Source organism: Canis lupus, chromosome 3 (assembly GCF_011100685.1).
Source record: "Canis lupus familiaris isolate Mischka breed German Shepherd chromosome 3, alternate assembly UU_Cfam_GSD_1.0, whole genome shotgun sequence".
NCBI classification, from domain to species: domain Eukaryota; kingdom Metazoa; phylum Chordata; class Mammalia; order Carnivora; family Canidae; genus Canis; species Canis lupus.
This window is the reverse complement of record NC_049224.1, coordinates 91,415,229-91,433,986: the sequence shown is the minus strand read 5'-3', so window position 1 is coordinate 91,433,986 and position 18,758 is coordinate 91,415,229. Positions and strand designations below refer to the sequence as shown.

General features: G+C 46.1%; 1 long non-coding RNA gene across 1 annotated transcript in view; it reads left to right on the top strand.

Moving 5' to 3' along the window:
• Positions 1 to 5,026: 5,026 nt before the first annotated feature.
• LOC119870893 overlaps positions 5,027 to 18,758 on the top strand; it is a 52,539-nt gene continuing 38,807 nt past the window's right edge. The window contains exon 1 of the long non-coding RNA XR_005356472.1: positions 5,027 to 5,147. This is a non-coding gene — a long non-coding RNA (uncharacterized LOC119870893). The remainder of the gene's footprint in view (positions 5,148 to 18,758) is intronic.

The following is an 18,758-nucleotide window of genomic DNA, read 5'->3' as shown; positions in this document are numbered from 1 at the left end:
AACTTTGTGCCAGAAAGAAGATCATTGCTGTTATCATGTAATAAATGTGTTTTTTCAGGCGACTAGCTCATTAACTGCCTGCTTGTGTATTTATGGCTGTGCTTTCTTCCTTTCCATAATCATAGAATTCTAGAACGGTAGGGGACCCGAGGCTGTCTAGAGAGCCCGTGGCACAGTGTGGTACCTCTTGGCTCAGCCCCACATGTTCCTCCTTTGTAGAAGGTTCTCACTGGCTCGTCCAAAGCCCCACTCGCGAAGTCCCTCATTCATCCTCTGCTCGGTCAGCGTATAGTTACTGAGCTCTGGCCAGACCCCTGTGCGCACAGGCCGTGTGAGCAACCAGGAGCCAGGAGCTTCCAGCTCTGGTGAGTCCGTGACTAGCACAATCCTGTTCACATCCATTTCCCCACTTTTATTTCTCATACTTCATCGCCTCCCCACGTGCACCTGGGCCGCGTCTGTATCCTAGCGGCTGCGCTGGGAGGAATGCGTTGGGCCGCACGGCGCGGGGAGCCCTTGACCTTGGTGAGTTCTAAAAGCTAGTTGCATTTTAACTGTCATTCCTCTTCTTTCCTTCCCTCCTTCCTTCCTCTTTTCTTTATTTTTCTGTTGTTGCCCTTCGAACAAATGCCGATTAAGTCCTAGTGTTCAAAAAGTGGCAAGCAGCACGGAAGCCGCTGCGCTAACCTCAAGCTGCCTGCGATCTAGCATATCTCGTGGGGGAGCAGGTAGAGGTCTCGCTGAGCTCCAAGAAGGAAACGAGCAACTGGGGACAGTTATGGTTCCCGTATTGTCTGGAGGTTGACACGAAAGGTCTCGTTTCATCTACACGGCTGTTCTACGAACGAGGTATTAGAAAATAAAGCTCACGCTCTCTGGTATTTTCCTCGAAGTCATGCAGCTAAGGCATGAGAGAAGCAGGATTTGAATCCTAGCTCCTAAGAGTCGTGACTGCAAAGCCTGTGCCCGTATCTCCGCACATCGTGGCGGTTCCCTCGCTCTCCGGCCCTGTTCCCGCTCAGCAGATGAGCCACATCTGTACTGTTTAGCTCTTGTCAGAGTATTGCTCATGACAACTAGCCCCAAACCCCTGGGCTTACAGCGGCAAGCATTTAGATTTTTCCACACATGGATCTGCAAGCTGCCTGGCCTTGGGCTGATGTGAGCTGGATCTGGATGCATTCCTCGGAGTGTGGCTTCCCCACGCACGGTGGACGCAGGTCTGCTCCAAATGTCTTCTCGAGCTCCTTCTACCGGGAGCGTCCTCTTAGGGTAAGTGCGAGGCGTGCGAGGGGGCCATCGAGGCTTGCAAGTGCTCTAACGCGATTGTGTTCACCACCACTCATTGGCCACAGTGTGTTACAAGGTCAGCCAGGCCCCAGGCCTCCCGTGGTGGGAGGAACTAGCAGCTGGATGGCAGAGTGTCCGGAGCTATGACTCTGTAATGAGGGCAGGTGGAAAATTTAGAGCAAAAATTCAGTCTACTGCACCCCAAACCAGCAGGACGGCCGGGCGAGCGTGTGCTGGCCTTTAGCGGTGTTTGAAGTCTGAAGTCCCGGCTTTGCTGCTCCCTGCCCGAGAAGCATTTGGCCCCACCTGGGCTGGAACAGTCATTATATTCCCTGTCCCGTATTCCTTTCAGACTTATTTAGGTCTCAGAGAGCAAATGTGAGCTTCTTTAGAACCTTTACGGCGGTACTCAAAGTCGATTATTAATATTGTTATTTAATATTTTTGTCAATATTATTACCACCTTAATTAGAGTGTTCTTGCAGTCTTTTTGGGGACCACCTGGCAGTCCCCAGTTGGAGAACCAGGTGGTCTGCGGGCTTTGTGGCATTAGTGCTTATGTATCTTATTATCGTGTCCATGGCTTGGTTTCTGGTATTATTAAGTCATTTGTTTATGATATTTAATAACAGCGAGCGCTGTCTCGTCTGCAGCCCATCAGAGGCAGTACAGTCTTTCAATTCCTGGGGTGTGGTTTTCATTCGGGGCAGCCCCAAGTGGGAACGAAGACGGTCGGTGGTTCGCGGGCATCCTCTGTTTCGCCAAAGTGGTCTGCCGTCTGCGGGAGCTTGAGAGCCTCACTTCCCCTAAGTGTGCTGATTCTTGAGCTGAAAGCATTCACACAATTTCTATTGCTTCATAATGGGCTGAATTCTCTCGCCATCAGACAAACACAAATAGTGCTTGAGGTAAGCAAGAAAGGGCAGGAGGTAACCGCTGCCAGCACCAAGTAGCTGTAAGTGTGGATGCAAAATAACATTTCCCTGAAGAAGGAAACCATAGCAATGGAAGGAGGAGGGGGGCGCAGAAGTTGCTATCATAAACCAAATATAAAATTCCTAAGATAAATCCAAATGTATTTTTATAAGGTTTACGTGTTTGCTCAGTTCAGCTCAGATGTATGAAATTCGATTCTCTGCAACTCCATCCAATCAATATTTCTAGACACTATAGTACCAACAACCCAGGGATAAGCTCTAACTCAGAGATGAATAAAACATAGACGCTGCCCTTAAAACACTCCAGCTGGTGGTGAACACACACACACACACACACGTACAAAGCATTAGAGGGTGGCGGCTAGGGTTTGGGAGTCAGGCAAGGCCGGGTTAGAGTTTCAACAGGATCTTGGTCTTGCTAAGTCTTAGCTTCCTCGTCCACAAAAAGGGGACAATAATTTATATTTCATAGAGTTCGATCTCCATGTTGCCAAATTCCGTGGTCAGTTCTCTGTCCTCATTTTGCCCTGCATTTGACACAAATCGATCATGTCCTTTTTGATCACCTCTTCTCTTTGTTTCGGGGACGCCATCCTCTCTTGGATCCCCCTAACGCACTGGTCACTTCTTAATCTGTTTTGTTGTATCTTCCTAATCTTCAAGGCTTATAACTGATTTTCCCTTCTGCAGTGGCCTTAATACTTCTGTTCCACCCCCCAAATTCATGTTTTGAAGCCCTAACTCCCAGCGTGATGATCTTAGGAGGTGGCGTCTGTGGGAGGTGATTAGGTCATAGGGTGGAGCCCTCAGGAATGGGATTAATCATCCTACAAAAGGTACCCCAGAGCACTCTCACCATCTTCCTGTCATTTGAGAATATATGGAGAAACCTGGGAACCAGGGAAAGGGTTCTCATCAAAACCTAAGCATCCTGGCACCTCCTCAGACTTCCAGTCTCCAGGACTGTGAGAGAGAAATCTCCTTTCAGTCACTTACTTCCAAATGACTATTTCCAACCTAACTCCCCCCACCGCCCGCCGACTTGGATATCCGGTTGATATCTCGACTTGAATATCTGATAGTCTTGCAAGGTATCAAATCCAAAATGGAATTGTTGATTCTACCTCTTGTCTTCTATATTTCAGGATGCTGTTCTTACAGTTACGTAGGGGAAAGGCACTCGGAATCATTCTTGACTCTTTTCTCATAATTCACATTCAGTCCCTTGGCACATTCTGGAAGCCTGTTGTCATAGGTTGACTGCCTTAATGACCTCGGTTAATGATGTTGCTGTATCCACAGCCTTTGCGATGTAGTCTTGCAGCTTCTCCCATAAAAATATAGTCCATCTCCCCACCCTTGTATCTGGGCTAATTTTGTGACTTGTTTTAATCAACAGAAACGAGGGACTGAATATACAAGTGGACAAGGGGGCCAGACTATGTATAAAAACAGAACTGTGGCCCACAACTGGCAGCAGCCAGCCCGCGAAGCCAACCTACTATCTACAGTAACCAGAAATTCAAGCCACTCTCTGGAGCAAAGGGTCCTGGAAGCCCCCCAAAAACCATAACGTCTGTAACAATTGGCCTAAAATGCCAAGACTTGATTGATAGCTGACAGATTTCCTAAACTTTTGCTCCTATTTCCAAATTAAGACCAATCAGAGAAATCTAAGTAGGGCCCCTAACCAATCACACAGGATGTCCCCCTTCTAGATACTTCATCTACAGCTTTCTTAGGGTCACAGCTTCCAATCAGGGCCGACCTGAAACCATCTATATTTTTCCCACTATAATGCTTTCTTCCTCTTCTGCCTTTGAATCTCTGCCGAATGCAAGTGGCGGTGGCTGACTTCCTTGCTGTATCAATCTCTGAATAAGCCTTTCTTGCTGTCATTTGGGGGTCTTCATTTATTTCCACAACAATATGGAAGAAGTAACAATGCGGCCATTCTGTGTCTATGTCTCAAGAGGCCTTTGACAATTCTGCTCTCCTGCCTTTCTGCCATCACCATGAGAACGAGCTCGGGGTAGGCTTCTGGGCATTCAAGGGCCTCCTACAGTTTGAAAGACGTTATGGAGCAGAGCTCAGGTGTTCTTTTGAAATTGAGTACACTTAGCAGTGGAGCTGTTTGCAACTAAGAAGCGCAAATAAGGAAGTAGAGGGATTTAGTGATTTGGGAGTTATTTAGGTGGTGGGGGAAAGGCCGAGGATTCAGCTTTCCAGTCAAGCAACAGACAGGTGGGCTGGGAGGAGTGCTCACTCGGATCGTTCTTTGCTGGGTGCAGACTTGACTGGAGGGGGCAGGCTCACTTGAGGGGGCTGAGCTGTGACATGGCTCCGGGTGATCGGTCAGCCCGGCAGGAGCTGACGTTGAAGCGCTGAACCCGTCAACCTCCCCTGCACGCTGACCTTTGGAGGCTGGAACCCCTTCAAGAGCAGCGTAAGCAAAGCTACCGTTATTTCCTGGGGCGTTTAAAGACATGGTTTACGTAAGAAACGTCTCTTACAGATCTGTGAGGACTTTGTGCGTTTATTAATGCTTAGCAAGTATTATGTAAAAGAACAACGGGTACGCGTTTAGTCTGGGAGGTATGCTGGGTGTGAGGAGCTCAACAACCTCCCCAGGTTGGGGTTTCCCTTGTGGGCAGGTAATGGGAAGGAACCCTCATGAGCACTTTCAAAGGTTTCTAACTGCGGCCGCAATTTGCATTAACGAGACCACAGCTTACACCTTACCCCGAGAACACAACAACCAAAGAAATACTAATGAGCTGGAATTTGAACCCACGTGGCTTAGGTTTTCAGCTGCCCGTGTTTTTCTTCCTTTTTGTTCTTCCCTCGGTGCAAAAAATATTTTGGTTTCTTCTATGACATTTCTTATTCTGTATAATTGGCGTCAGACACAGGTGCCAGGTACGTGTTCTGCGTTTGGGATTCCAGTTCCTATCTCTTTGCAGGTCAGGCCGTGAGGACGGCACAGCCCCCGGTGAGGGCCAGAGCGGCTTCTTTCTAAGCAGGTCACGAAGAAGTACCCCAGGGGCTGTCTGTAGTTCATTATCACCCGGTAGAGGCTGGTGACCTTTTGCCTCTGGCCGGTGGGTCCAACGCGGTGCTGTTTCTAGGGGGTTCTCAACAGCTTGGGGATCCTCAGAACAAACGTTGGTTTTAGTTTCTACCAGTTGAACACACGAGGAATAATGTTGATGTCACGTGAGAGACTTTGTGCTGGCTTTTATTGCTTTATTATTAAGCAACTATGTCTGAGACTCTGTGGGCGAACATACAAAATAACTAGGGGTAACCAAAAATACATCAGGAACGTTGGGTCCAAATCCTACCTGGGTGACTCGAGGCAAGTCATTCATTGGGCTACATTTCCTTTAGCTTAATGAGACAGGGTCTCCAGAATCTTTCTACCACCACCATTGGAAAACTTCGATTATATGCAACTTCTGAATCCCAAAATGCGAATAAACCCTAAGTCCCTTTTATTGCGTACTTATATCATCAAGGGATTTCAAGATAATTATTTAACAAGCACTAATTGCCCCTTCCTAGGTACCAGGCATCCTTTCGGGTGCTGGGATGGAGCAGTAAGACAGAAACGGTTCCCATAATCCTGGAACAAATGTCCCAGTGGCAAAACTGGTGTCATGTACCACTGTGATGAAATAATGAAGTCAGGGTTGAACCCAGGTGTGTGTGACTTCAGTGTATTTGTTTTTATCCCCTCGGCTTGCTTGTGTCCAGGTAATAGAAAGACCCAGACTTTGGGCTCCTGGCTTTGTCTGGTAGGGACACACGAGTGGTGGTGGCGGTGGTGGTGGCGGTGGCGGCGGTTAGGAGGATTATTATCATTCTAGAAGTTTATCTTAACAGGAATCCAATATAATCATTGAAAGAGGAGTTCTAGGCATGTGGCAGATGGTAGCATGACGTCTTATATTTCTCTTCGTACCTGCCTCATAGAGGTGCAGAGTTGATATTGAGCCCTCTTCTCCCAGATTCTAAGGTATTTCTTCTGCACTTTGCCTCTGTAACGGATTTGCTGTGAGGACAAGAAAGAATGTGCAGAATTGCCCTACAAGGGTAGACTACATAGAATTAAATGTTTTTTCGACTTTGTATCAGATCAGCCTGGACTTCAGCAAAGAGGTTAAAGTCTTGGGACGCCCGGGGGGGCTCATTGGTTGAGCACCTGCCTTCAGCCCAGGGCGTGACCCGGGGTCCTGAGATCGAGTCCCGCGTCGGGCTCCCTGCATGGGGCCTGCTTCTCCCTCTGCCTGTGTCTCTGCCTCTCTCTGTGTGTCTTTAACGAATAAATGAATAAAATCTTTTAAAAAAAAGTTTAAACTCAGAGTAAAAACAAACAACAAAAACATCAAGCTCACAGAACTCAGCTCTGTTCTCACTGGCTACGTGGCTTTGGCTGGCTTGGATCCTCTGGTCCCTGTCACAAGATTTTATCCGTATCTACCTCAAATGAGACGTGACCTGTTAAGTGCGTAGCATAGTGTCTGAACCCGTTATAGGTGCTCAGTAAACAGCAGTCCCTTTCTCCCTGCGGAAGTGAGTACCTGTCTAGACATGTAAGTTAATCACCGGTGCTGGAGGCTCAGCAGTGGGAGGGCTGGGCTGAGTGGGGCCTATAGCCTTAGGGAATAGCCAGGTAAAGTGAAAAGTAGTTTAGCTTTCAGGGTGATGATCTTTTATCCATTTATTCACATCTTCATGTCATGCCCATTTAATAGATGGGAACACCAAGGAACAGAGGGATTTGATTCATCCAGCATCATCCTGCAGCGGGAAATATTACTGATTATTAAACCCTTAGAGTAATGGATGGGATGAGAAGTTGGTGGCCAGCACTGATGCTCTCTCTATTGTAGACAGATGCACCCCCAAGGGGGCTGTGTTAATCCTGAGCTTTCTATCCCTTCCCGTCGTGTCGCTGGAGAGGGAGTCCGGAAAGGCTACGCGCAGCTGCTCGACTCAGGTGCTAGCAGAGCGGAGCGGAGCCAACTGTGTCTTCTTTGGTCAAAGGCCACAGGGCGAGCGTGCTCTCGTGGTCAGGACGCCAGGGAGGGGACCCCGGTGAATGCACCAAGCGGGAGCCAGGAGGCCTTGGCTTGAGTGGGCAGCTATGGTTTATTTATTATCACGTTTTTGTGAGCAGCGCTGTTGGGGTGTGATCGGCTGCAGAAGCTGCATGTCCCTGCGGTTCGAACACGCGCAGCCGCCGCGAGCTGTCATCACGACTAGGGCCATAACACGGCAGGAATCGTTTAAATTGTGGGAAGGGGACGTTTGCTGAAATCGGCGCCGTCCGTCAGCAGCCCCGTTGGTGTTCGTCCCTCCCTCCATCCGCTCAGGCCTGTGGACACCGCTTGCTCCCGGCTTTGGCCCGGGCCGGCGTGGACGCGGAGCGGGGCCCGGGGTGGCTGCGACACGTGCTGGCCGCGGGGACCTGGGGCGGCAGAGGGCGAGGCCGGGGGGCAGGGGCAGAGGCGGCCGGGCCGAGGGTAACTAACGGGCCGGGGGCTTGAGGATCGTAGCGGGGCGGAGGGTGCTCGGGTGGCGTCGCTCCCTTCCAGCGGCCGAGCCCTGGCGCGTCCTGGACAGCACGTGCCCTTTCCACGCTCCCCCCGGGCCACCGGAGGAACTGGAGTCCACACCGGTACTGCCCTGTGCGAGCGAGCGGACTCGGTGACGAGGGGCCGGTTAGGGATCTGACCCAGGCGCCCGAGCGTGAGCTGGGCTCCTGCTGACCCGCCGTGCTGGGGGCACCGAGGCCCCCTCAGGCCCCTCGGGGCGCAGTGGGGCCGCAGGACGGAGAGGGAGGCGAGCCTTCTGCTCAGCACTGAGCTTTAAGAAAGGCCGCAGCTGCTGGGGGATTTGCGGGGCCAAGCTGTGAAGAGGGAAGCATGCATTTTACCAAAAGTGGATGAGGAGCCGGATGCCTAAAAATAAGGGACCGGTTGGGGCTCCCTATACACGGCGTGTCGCTGCGGCCATGGGCCCGTCTTAGCTAAGGTCACACTGTGCCTTGGAATAAGTGCGGCTTGGGAAAGACCGATTTCCCAAAGCCACAGGAAAACTGATTCTCTTTGCCCGAGAGCCACAGCATGTCTTAGCTCGGGCTGCTGAGGCAGGGGAGCACGGACAGGTCACGGCTCTCGGGACCAGGAAGTCCAAGGTCACGGAAGGCACATCCAGTTCCCAAGGGCAGCCTCTTCCTGGTCTGCAGGTGCAACCCCCCCCCCCCCACCGCTGTGCCCGCACAAGGCCAGGGAGGGAGCTCTGGTGTCTTCCCATTGGGGCAGAGTCCCGTGATGGGGTCCCTACCCTCGCGAGCTCATCTAGCCCTAGTTGCTTCCCAGAGCGTCACCTTAGAGCATCACACTGCGGGGTCGAGGCACTAGCACAGCCTGGACCAAAGTCATTCAGCAGAAGAATTCGGGGAGGATGCGAACACTTAGTTCACGACAGTGGCTCGTTCAGTGTTTCAGATTTGCCGCCTACCATGCGGATGCACTTGGTTTATGCTTTGTGTGATGCTGCTTTGTTATTAATTTGGATTTGAAGAGCATCAGGAAGGTTGTTAGGTTGTGGCGATTGATTCAAATGGCATCTCGGGCCAGATGGCAATAGGTAATTTATATTTAGGTACTTCTTCATGCTTAGTTAAAGCTTTTTTTTTTTTTTTTTTTTGGTGGGATATTTAAGGTCTACTTTACAGAAGAGGAAGCTGAGGCTCTGAGAAGTTATATAAATTTTCCAAGGTCACGTGTCCACTAAGAAGATAGAAAGGAGATTGAATTCAGATCCTTTTTTTTCTTTTTAAAGATTTTATTTATTAGAGAGAGAGAGAGAGTGAGAGAGAGCCCACAAGCAAGGGGAGGCCAGCGGGGGAGGAAGAAGAGGTTCCTGAGCAGCGAGCCTGATGTGAGGCTCGATCCCAGGACCCTGGGATCATGACCTGACTTGAAACCAGATGCTTAACTGACTGAGCCACCCAGGCGCCCCTGAACTCAAACCCTATAACTGAATCCTACATTCATTCTAGGTTGTCAGGAACTTCTCTAGTGACCCCAAACTCCAAGTGCACTAACCAATATCCTTGGGGCACAAAATATTTGAGCTGCAAGGGAATGCAAGACCATCTAGTCTCAACTGTTTTGAGGTCCAGAGGAAAAAAAATAGGGATAGATCCCAAATTCAGGACATAGGACTTGATTTCTGATCCAAGATGTCCCTGACCCCGAAATCTGGTAAACAATTTTCCCTCTATCAAGTACTTTAAATTACTATCTTCATTCTTCAAAAGTCTTATAAAATAAGGCAAACATCAGCTCATTTTTCTGATGAGGAACGAGATGCTTTGAAAGATTAGGTTACTTGCCTCCAGTTGTCCGGTTGGCAAGGCGTGAGCTCGGTATTACGAACGTCCTTTTAATGATGAGTTCACTAATTTCAATGAGTTAAGCAATGTGTCCACAAAGTCGGATGTGAACCCGACCGGATTGTAAATCCAGCGCAGTCACATCCTTCTTGCTCTGTACCCCATTCCCCCTAAGGCAGAGGGACGGTGTCCCCCCTCCCATTTCTGCTGTCATTGTCGGAGTCGGCTGCCTCCTGGAGTTGCCATGACAGCTGCGGCTCGAAGCCCGCTCTCAGCCTCCGACACCTGTTAACCCTCTCACTTTCCCCACACATTTGCTCCGTGTGTCCCACCGTTCAGACAGCCCGTTTACGGGGGAGCATCTCCTCATTGTGTGTGTCATGAGCTGCCAGCTCGGCCCATCTTCCCTTACTTCTCATCCGTCATGTAGGCTTGTGTCAGGAGCAGGGTCAATTAACTTCCCACAGAGATGTTAACTTGGCAGACACAACTTGATTGATTTGTTTTAATCTGACCCATTTTTTTTTCTTTTTTTTTTGCTATGAACATCCCAGGTAGGAGGCATAGCCAAGCCCAGGAAGGCGGATGAATGTGAAGATTGATTGCTCTTTTATTTTAGAAGAAACACAGAGTAAATAGTAGATGTGGGCAGAGGGCGTGTGTCTGATAGATAGATTGGTGTCATCAAATGATCCAATGGATTGTTCCTCCGCAGAGCATTCCTGCTTTGCAACATCCCCTCCCACTTGGCCTTGTCATCCTCGCTCTCCTGCAAACAGACCCAGCTCCGTCCTGGTTATGTCCTCACTACTCATCTAATGGCTCAATCCGGAAACTAAAAATCACCCTTATCCACCTCTTTGCCGGTCATTACATCAGGTTGGTTCTGCCTCTGAAATATTCCCAACGCCGTCCCTCTTGCTAACTCCTAATCCACTTGATTATGCCAGGCTAGCGTCTCTTCATTGCCATTACCTCCTAACAGGTTCTCCCATCTGAACTTCTCCACTCCATTGTCCAATCTGGTCTTGATTGGGGGGCAAATATGGTCGCGTTACATCTCTACTTATAAGGCTGAGTGGCCTTCACTGCCTGTAGAATGAAGGTACGTTTGTGCGTATCACATAAAACTCTCCATTCTGGGACCCCTGCACCCCTCTCCAAGGTCGTGTTCACCCATTCCCTTCTTTTTTTGTTAATTTTTAATTTAATTTAATTTAATTTAATTTTTGTTATTTATTTATTTATTTATTTATTTATTTTTTACTTACTTACTTATTTACTTATTTATTTATTTATTTATTTAATTTTTTCCCTTCCCTTCTTTGAAACCATGCTAGACTCCTGCTTTTCCATAAGCTTGCTGTAATGGTTCACAGAGTTGCATCTTCGCACATGTTCCCTATAGTCTGAAAGAAACGTTCTTATTTTGTCGCTTGTCCTTCATCTTCAAGACCCAGTTCTAATACCACACTTTTAGACCAGTCCTCCCCAGTCCCGAGATGGAATTGCACGGTGCCACCTGCACTGTACACAGACCTCTGTGAGGGTAAGTGTTCTGCTGACTGACAGCTGTTCATTCCCGTGTTTGTTCCTCCCACCAGCTTTGAACTCTTCAGGAAGAGAAACCATGTCTCATGGATCATTGGATCCCAATTACTTTGCCAGGTAGAGGTGCCTACTAAGTTCTCAGTAAGTTGCTTTGGAATTACGTGCATTGATTGGCCCTCAAGTTCAACTGCAAGCAGAGACTTAATGAGAGCTCTTTAGAGGCGGCGCAGTTACTCCTTCATGGTAGGATTTTTTCTCTCTCCGATCTTTTGTACATGATTCCTCTGCTTTAAGTGACCTCGCCACACCGTCACCTGAAAAACCATATATACTCCTTAAATCTCAGCCCAAACATCACTGCCTCATTGAAGCTTTTCCCTACTTCCCCAGGTAAGATTAATCACCTCTTCCTTAGAATTAACTCAGTTGGACCTGTATATTATCTCATTCTTTCTTTTATTGTACTTACTGGATGTTTTCTTAAAAATCCTTTGAAAAAAAAATCCTTTGAAAAACCGTTGAAAAGCAAACAGATGCCCATTCACTCCACTCTACTAGAATTAATTGTGGCTTCTTTTGTATTTATGTAGCATTTGTCTTAGCATATAAAAGACATTTGTTTACATGTATTTACGATTTTAAGCTCCTTGAGGGAGGGATTGTATTTAATTTATTTGCTTGTAGGTTTGCTCCTGACTCATTTCTGTTGTTTTCCCATGATCCAAGATGTTATTTTTGGTCACTGATTCCAGATGATTTATAATATTCAGTTTCTACACAACTTTATTATTTACCAAAACTTTAAAAATCACATTATTGTTCAGCTGTTAAGGCTGGGATGCATATTTAGTTTTTTAAGCTTTTCCCTGTTTTTAGTTTTGTTTTTAGTCCATCATTTTTATTTCTTATTTCTGTGTGTTGATAAGAAATGTAAGAGTGGAATGTTAATCAATTTCAGTTTAGTTCTGTAATGTCAAGAATTTAAAAATTAAAACATGGGTCTGTTAAAAAAAATTGCCTGGCAGAGAACCTATACATAGATGCTAAACAATTATATGTGAAATTGAATTGAAATCAACCAAAATATACGTTTTTTAATTTATTTTTTAATTTAATTTTTTTAAATTTAAATTTATTTTTTAAAAAATTTATTCATGAGAGACACACAGAGAGAGTCAGAGACACAGGCAGAGGGAGGAGTAAGCTCCATGCAGGGAGCCCGATGTGGGACTCGATCCCTGGACCCTGGGATCATGACCTGAGCTGAAGGTAGACAGTCAATCACTGAGCCACCCAGGCATCCCTCAAAATATAAGTTTTTTGAGGATAATGAATATCAACTTTGATCAGTGTTGTCACTTGGGGGAAATGAAACCAAATGAAACACTTTAGTTGTGCCCACATGACAACCCCAAACATTTTTGAAAGAAAGTAGAAAAAGCCTTATTACCGTTTGTCTCTGTAGTGTCCCCAATTTGTAATAAATCCTTTTCCTTGTTATATGATTCCTGTACTAGAGCTACATAGTCCTTGTGGTGGGAATTTGCAGGTAGACCTTGCTTATAGGGTGGGGGGCTCATTATGAAAATGCAGTGTTCCAATATGCCAAGCTGCTTCTGCAGGCTGCAGATACCCAAGAGGTGATCCTAGTGTATCATATCAAAAGTAGTCTGCATCTCTTTTTACCTCAGGATAGTTCCAAACACTTGACCAGCCCATCAAGAACCAAAATAATTTAAGGTAAAGCATAATTCATAAAACATAATCGTAGCAGATTATTGCCACCAAGAGACAGTAGAGCCCAGTGGTTGAGAGCATGGGCCATGGAAGTAGAGGCTCTTTGTTCAAATCTCAGTACTGCTGCTTTCTAGCAGAGTAAGCTGTCGGGTCATTTAACTACTTTTCATCATCTGCAAAATGGGCTGACTTTAGTTGGTTGGTCTCAAGTTAAGTGAGTTAACTTTTGAAAAATCCCTTGGTATGTCATTTGCAAATATCTTCTCTCATTCTGTAGGCTGCCTTTTAGTTTTGTTGACTGTTTCTTTTGCTGTGCAGAAGCTTTTTATCCTGATTAAGTCCCAATAGTTCATTTTTGCTTTTGTTTCTTTGGCCTTCATGGATTTATCTTGCAAGAAGTTGATGTGACCAAGTTCAAAAGGGTGTTGCCTGTGTTCTCTAGGATTTTGATGGATTGTCTTACATTTAGATCTTTCATCCATTTTGAGTTTATCTTTGTGTCTGGTGTAAGAGAGTGGTCTAATTTCATTCTTCTGCATGTGGCTGCCCAATTTTCCCAGCACCATTTATTGAAGAGACTGTCCTTTTTCTGGTGGATAGTCTTTCCTGCTTTGTCGAATATTAGCTGACCATAGAGTTGAGGGCCCATTTCTGGCTTCTCTATTCTGTTCCATTGATCTATGTGTCTGTTTTTGTGCCAGGACCACACTGTCTTGATAATCACAGCTTTGAGGGCTAGTATCCAATATCTATAAAGAATTTATCAAACTCAACAGCCAAGAAACAAACAATCCAATCATGAAATGGGCAGAGAACACAAACAGAAATTTCACTAAAGAAGACATACACATGGCCAACAAGCATATGAAGAAATGCTCCAGATCACTTCCCATCAGGGAAATAGAAATCAAAGCCACCACGAGATCCCACCTCACACCAGTGAAAATGGTGAAAATTAACAAGACAGGAAACCACAAATGTTGGTGAGGATGTGGAGAAAGGGGAACCCTCTGCCACTGTTGGTGGGAACGGGACCTGGTGCAGCCACTCTGGAAAACTGTGTGGAGGTTCCTCAAAGAGTTAAAAATAGATCTGCCCTACGACCCAACAATTGCACTGCTGGGGATTTACCCCAAAGATACAGATGCAGTGAAATGCCGGGACACCTGCACCCCGATGTTTCTAGCAGCAATGTCCACAATAGCCACACTGTGGAAGGAGCCTCGGTGTCCATCGACAGATGAATGGATAGAGAAGCTGTGGTCTGTGTATACAGTGGGATATTCCTCAGCCATTAGAAACGATAAATACCCACCATTTACACTGATGTGCATGGAACTGGAGGGTATTATGCTGAGTGAAATAAGTCAGTTGGAGAAGGACAATCATCATATGGTTTTACGCATATGGGGAATATAAGAAATAGTGAAAGGGATTATAGGGAAAAGGAGGGAAAATGAGTGGGAAAAATTAGGGAGACAAACCATGAGAGACTCCTAACTCTGGGAAACAAATAAAGGGCAGTGGAAGGGGAGGAGGGTTGGAGGGTTGGGGTGACTGGGTGACAGGCACTGAGGGGGCACTTGACTGGATGAGCACTGGGTGTTATATTATAACAAATCAAACTCCAATAAAAACAAATGTAAAAAAAAAAAAGAAAAAAGAAAAAAAAAAAGTCCCTTGGACAGTTCCTTGCTTATGCTCAGTGCTATGTAAAATATATATTACATTATTTTCTGCCTGTGAGATTTTTGTTGTTGTTGTTTTTTGGATTTTGTTGGCTTAGTCCTTCTGCCCTAAATGCTCTTCTTCATCCTGTTTCTCTACTTCAGGGATTACTTTTAGTTCCATTTCTATTTTAACCTTGAAGACTTTGATGACCAAGGCTTCCCCGAGTCACATCTCCCACATTTGAGCTGTACTCTAACTCATAGTGACTCCTCGAGACTCTCCTCTCATAATGGTCCACTGAGTGCTGGACAGTGAGTCAAGGCATACCACTGGCGGTGTAGCCAGGTGTCAAGTCAAACACATAACATTTTCTGACTTAAAATCTTGTGTGCAGAGGTGTTCTATAGACGGCTGGCTCAAACACAAGGCATACTTCAAAAATGCCTCAAGAAGTGTTCAACTTAAATACTATTGGGGTATGTAGGTGCTTAACTTTCCCCTATCCCCAAAGTGTCTGGCAGGCTGGGGGAGTTCATTAATACTGTAGGTAAACCCAGGAAGGGTATTTTGTATTGAAAAAGAGGCTTTGTTCAATAGTCTCATGTGCACTTTGTCTAAGGCTAAAGAACTAAAATAAGCAGGAATCTCAAAAGCTTGTAAAAGGCCCCAGTCACCTAGCGTGGAGAGTGGAGCTATTGTCTGAATGTAGTGGCAGGACTCAGTTGAGACTGAAGACATGTGTTGCCCCCCGGGACCGTTTGAGTCGTCGACTTCCACAGGGTGGAGTGGGCGATAGCCCCTGAAGTTTATGTTTCCAGTCTATATTCCTTCCACCTGCACCATCCACTACAGTGGTCACTAAACACAGTTGCTAGTGAGCACTTGAAATATGCCATTTTGAATGAAAGTGTCTCATAAGTACATAGGACAGGCTGGATTTTTGAAGACTTACTCTGAAATAAGAAGGTGGGATACTTCGTTAACATTTTTTACACTGATGACGTGTTAAAATGATAATATTGCAGATACATTGGGTAAATGGAACACTAAAATTGAACTTGCCTGTTTCTTTCTGTCTGTCTTTAGATGGGTCCTAGAAAATTTAAAATTGCCCATGTGGCTCACACTGTATTTCTGTTTAACAGCGTTCCCTTAGAGTGTGGTTTTGAAAGGTCACACACACTCATTGAGCACATGCATTGTACTGGGCCTTGAGAAAATTGCTGTGATTAAAAAAGAAATGAGGTGAAAAAAAAAAAAAAAGAAATGAGATGAAGATCATAGTGTAGAGACAGAAACAGCTGCACAAGCACCTGTCTTTCATGCAGAGTATGAGCCTTGCAATTGGGTGGCATATTGTGTGGAAGAAAGATAATAGGTTTGGGTCATATCGGGCTGAATTTGAATTCTAATTCTTCTAACCTGCTGGTTGAATAGGTTCATTTACATCTATGACTCTCAGTCTCCTTATCTGTATGATGGTAATCGTTGTATCTAGCTAATTTATCTGTGGTTAGCATTTGCATAGCTCATATGTAGTGTTTAATAAGACTGGAGTTCATGTCATTTGATTATATGATAAAAGTTCTGTGGTACTATGGGGGAAGAGAAAATGTAGGGTCTGTAATACCTAACGGTGATAAGGCGGGAGGGCTAAGGCTTAAGGAAAAATGCCACCTGACGAGTGCCATTAATTAAGACCACTAAGAATTTGCCCGGTGGAGAAGGGATGGCAGGGGTCATTAGGAGAATACAATAGTACACCAGTCCAAGCAAAGCGTGTTTCTAGTTTGAGCTAGGGTAGTGGCAGCAGGGATGGACTCCAGAGGTAGAGTCCATGGACGCGGTGGTAGGAATCACATTGCGTGTAGGTCATTATAATTTTATTGTTTCCTTTTCCCCAATTGTCCATCTTTTTTTTTTTTTAAACTGGCATATTGCATCTTAGTTGGTCCAGATTGAGGCATCCCCCCCCCCTTTTTCTCCCTCTCTCAAACGGTCTTTACACTGTTATTTATATTCTGGAGATCATAATACATGATAATTATTATGCTTCAGGTTACAGCTCCATGTAAAATACAGTGTGATTATTGTTCATCTGTATTTTTTTTCCTTAATGCTTAATAGTATATTTTTACTGGGCACCAATAATCATCTAATTGCTATGTAGTTATTGAAATCAGATACAATGCTCTGTTAAAGATTACCCTAATTATGAGGAAAGGTTATTAGATCCTCTCTTTGCCTGGTTTTAGGCCTGTAGAATTTTCAAAAAGCAAAAGGTTGAATAGGCATTGAAATCTCAATACTCTCCTATTCAGTCCCTCTCTCCCTTGGCTGTTAGGGCAACCTTTGTACACAAACTGGCCGACCCTGGTCACACTCGCTGCTTTGATGAGACCAGGCAGCATGAGAACCTGTAATAATGCCCCGAGGCATGCTGGGAAAACCATTGTTGCCTAAAACGAGACCTATCTGATGGGATGTTAGATGCTTGTGCTTTTGTTTCTAGTTAGATTTTCAGTCAAAAATATTTCTTGATCAAATGCACATAAGTGGATTTCTCATATATTTTTTTTAATATTTTTAATTTTTTTTTAATTTTTATTTATTTATGATAGTTACAGAGAGAGAGAGAGGCAGAGACACAGGCAGAGGGAGAAGCAGGCTCCATGCACCGGGAGCCCGACGTGGGATTCGATCCCGGGTCTCCAGGATCGCGCCCTGGGCCAAAGGCAGGCGCCAAACCGCTGTGCCACCCAGGGATCCCTCATATTTTTTTTTTAAACAAATTCATTTAGTTAGATTTTTTGCTAATGTTTCTGGCACTAGAAATGCAGCAGTTTAACCTTCCATTTCTTAAGCAGACTTCATCAGTGAAAAATGTAAGTGTCCAGAAGAATGAATATGAAAATGGGCAAAGGATTAAAGTACCATTTCTGTGGATGAGATGAGGTGTGTTCCAAGTCAGTGTAAAATGTACCCTTTACCCATTCTCGTTCACTCATAAGGCCATGATCACAAGGAAGACATGCACTGTTGAGTCACAGATGACTCACAGCTGGAAGGAAAAGGAAACCTGTTGGGCTCTTGGATTAAGGATCCCAAGAGATCTTGATTGACTGAGGCAATAAATTCAAACTAAGATGTCATTTTAAGATGTATTTATTTGGTTCCAAAAAACCAGTCACACAGGTACATTTGGAGAGGAAAGTCTCAGGGGCTATGTGCAAGAGAGGGACACAGACCGAAACCATACTGTTCTGGTAGAGATGGCAACTCCAGTATTTTAAGGAGCTGGTCAATAGGGGAGGAGAAAATGAGGGTCTGGTGGTTCAAGAGAAGGGTATTCTTCTCCTTCCCCGTCTTCCTTGGAAGCACCGAGCTCTAGCTATAGGCAGAGGAGAGAGAGCTGTTGGAGGGTGTGAGATCTAAGGTTCTGGAAAAAAGAAGAGAACCTGATTATGCTGTTCTACTGGGTGGAATGTGAAGCCAGTTGAGGCCCAGAGCGAGGATGGGATCAAGACTATAGTTGGAGGGATTAGCCTGGGAAGACACAAAGGATACACCTTCTTCTAAGACAAGAGGGGACGAGGTAAGCCTGAGTCACAAAGCCATACTAGGTTATGAGAATCTTGTGGGGTTAGGAGGGGAGGAGATGAAGGTATAACGAAGCTGGGAGGCCTCAGCTTTCTTAGAAGCAGTAGACGAAGTCCTCTGCTGAGTGGAAAAAGGTAGCATTTGGAGCTGGCGAACGATGGAAAACGGAATTGCAGATGTGGGAAGTATCAGTGGAGGGCGAGGGGTAACTTGAAGCTTAAAGACATGAGGTCTTGGTGTGACCTTGCAGAATAAAAATCAGATCTTGCCACTCTCCTGGACCCCATTGGCCTGTGGGATGCAGATCAGTGCAGATCATTGCACAGTTCCTTCCTGACCCTGGCGGCCTTCTGCGGCAGCCTCACCCCGTCCCGGTCTCCACAGGGTGAAGTGCTCTCTGTTGACTCCCGCTAGGCACCCCCGGGTCCTGCACAGGGCTCTGCCTGGGATGCGCTTGTCCCAGCCTGCGGGCCTCCTCGAGCCCCCCATCCTCGAGGGAATCTGACCTTCTGAGGAGGGCTTCCCTACCTCCTCTGGCCACACAGTCCACAGCTCTGCTGTTT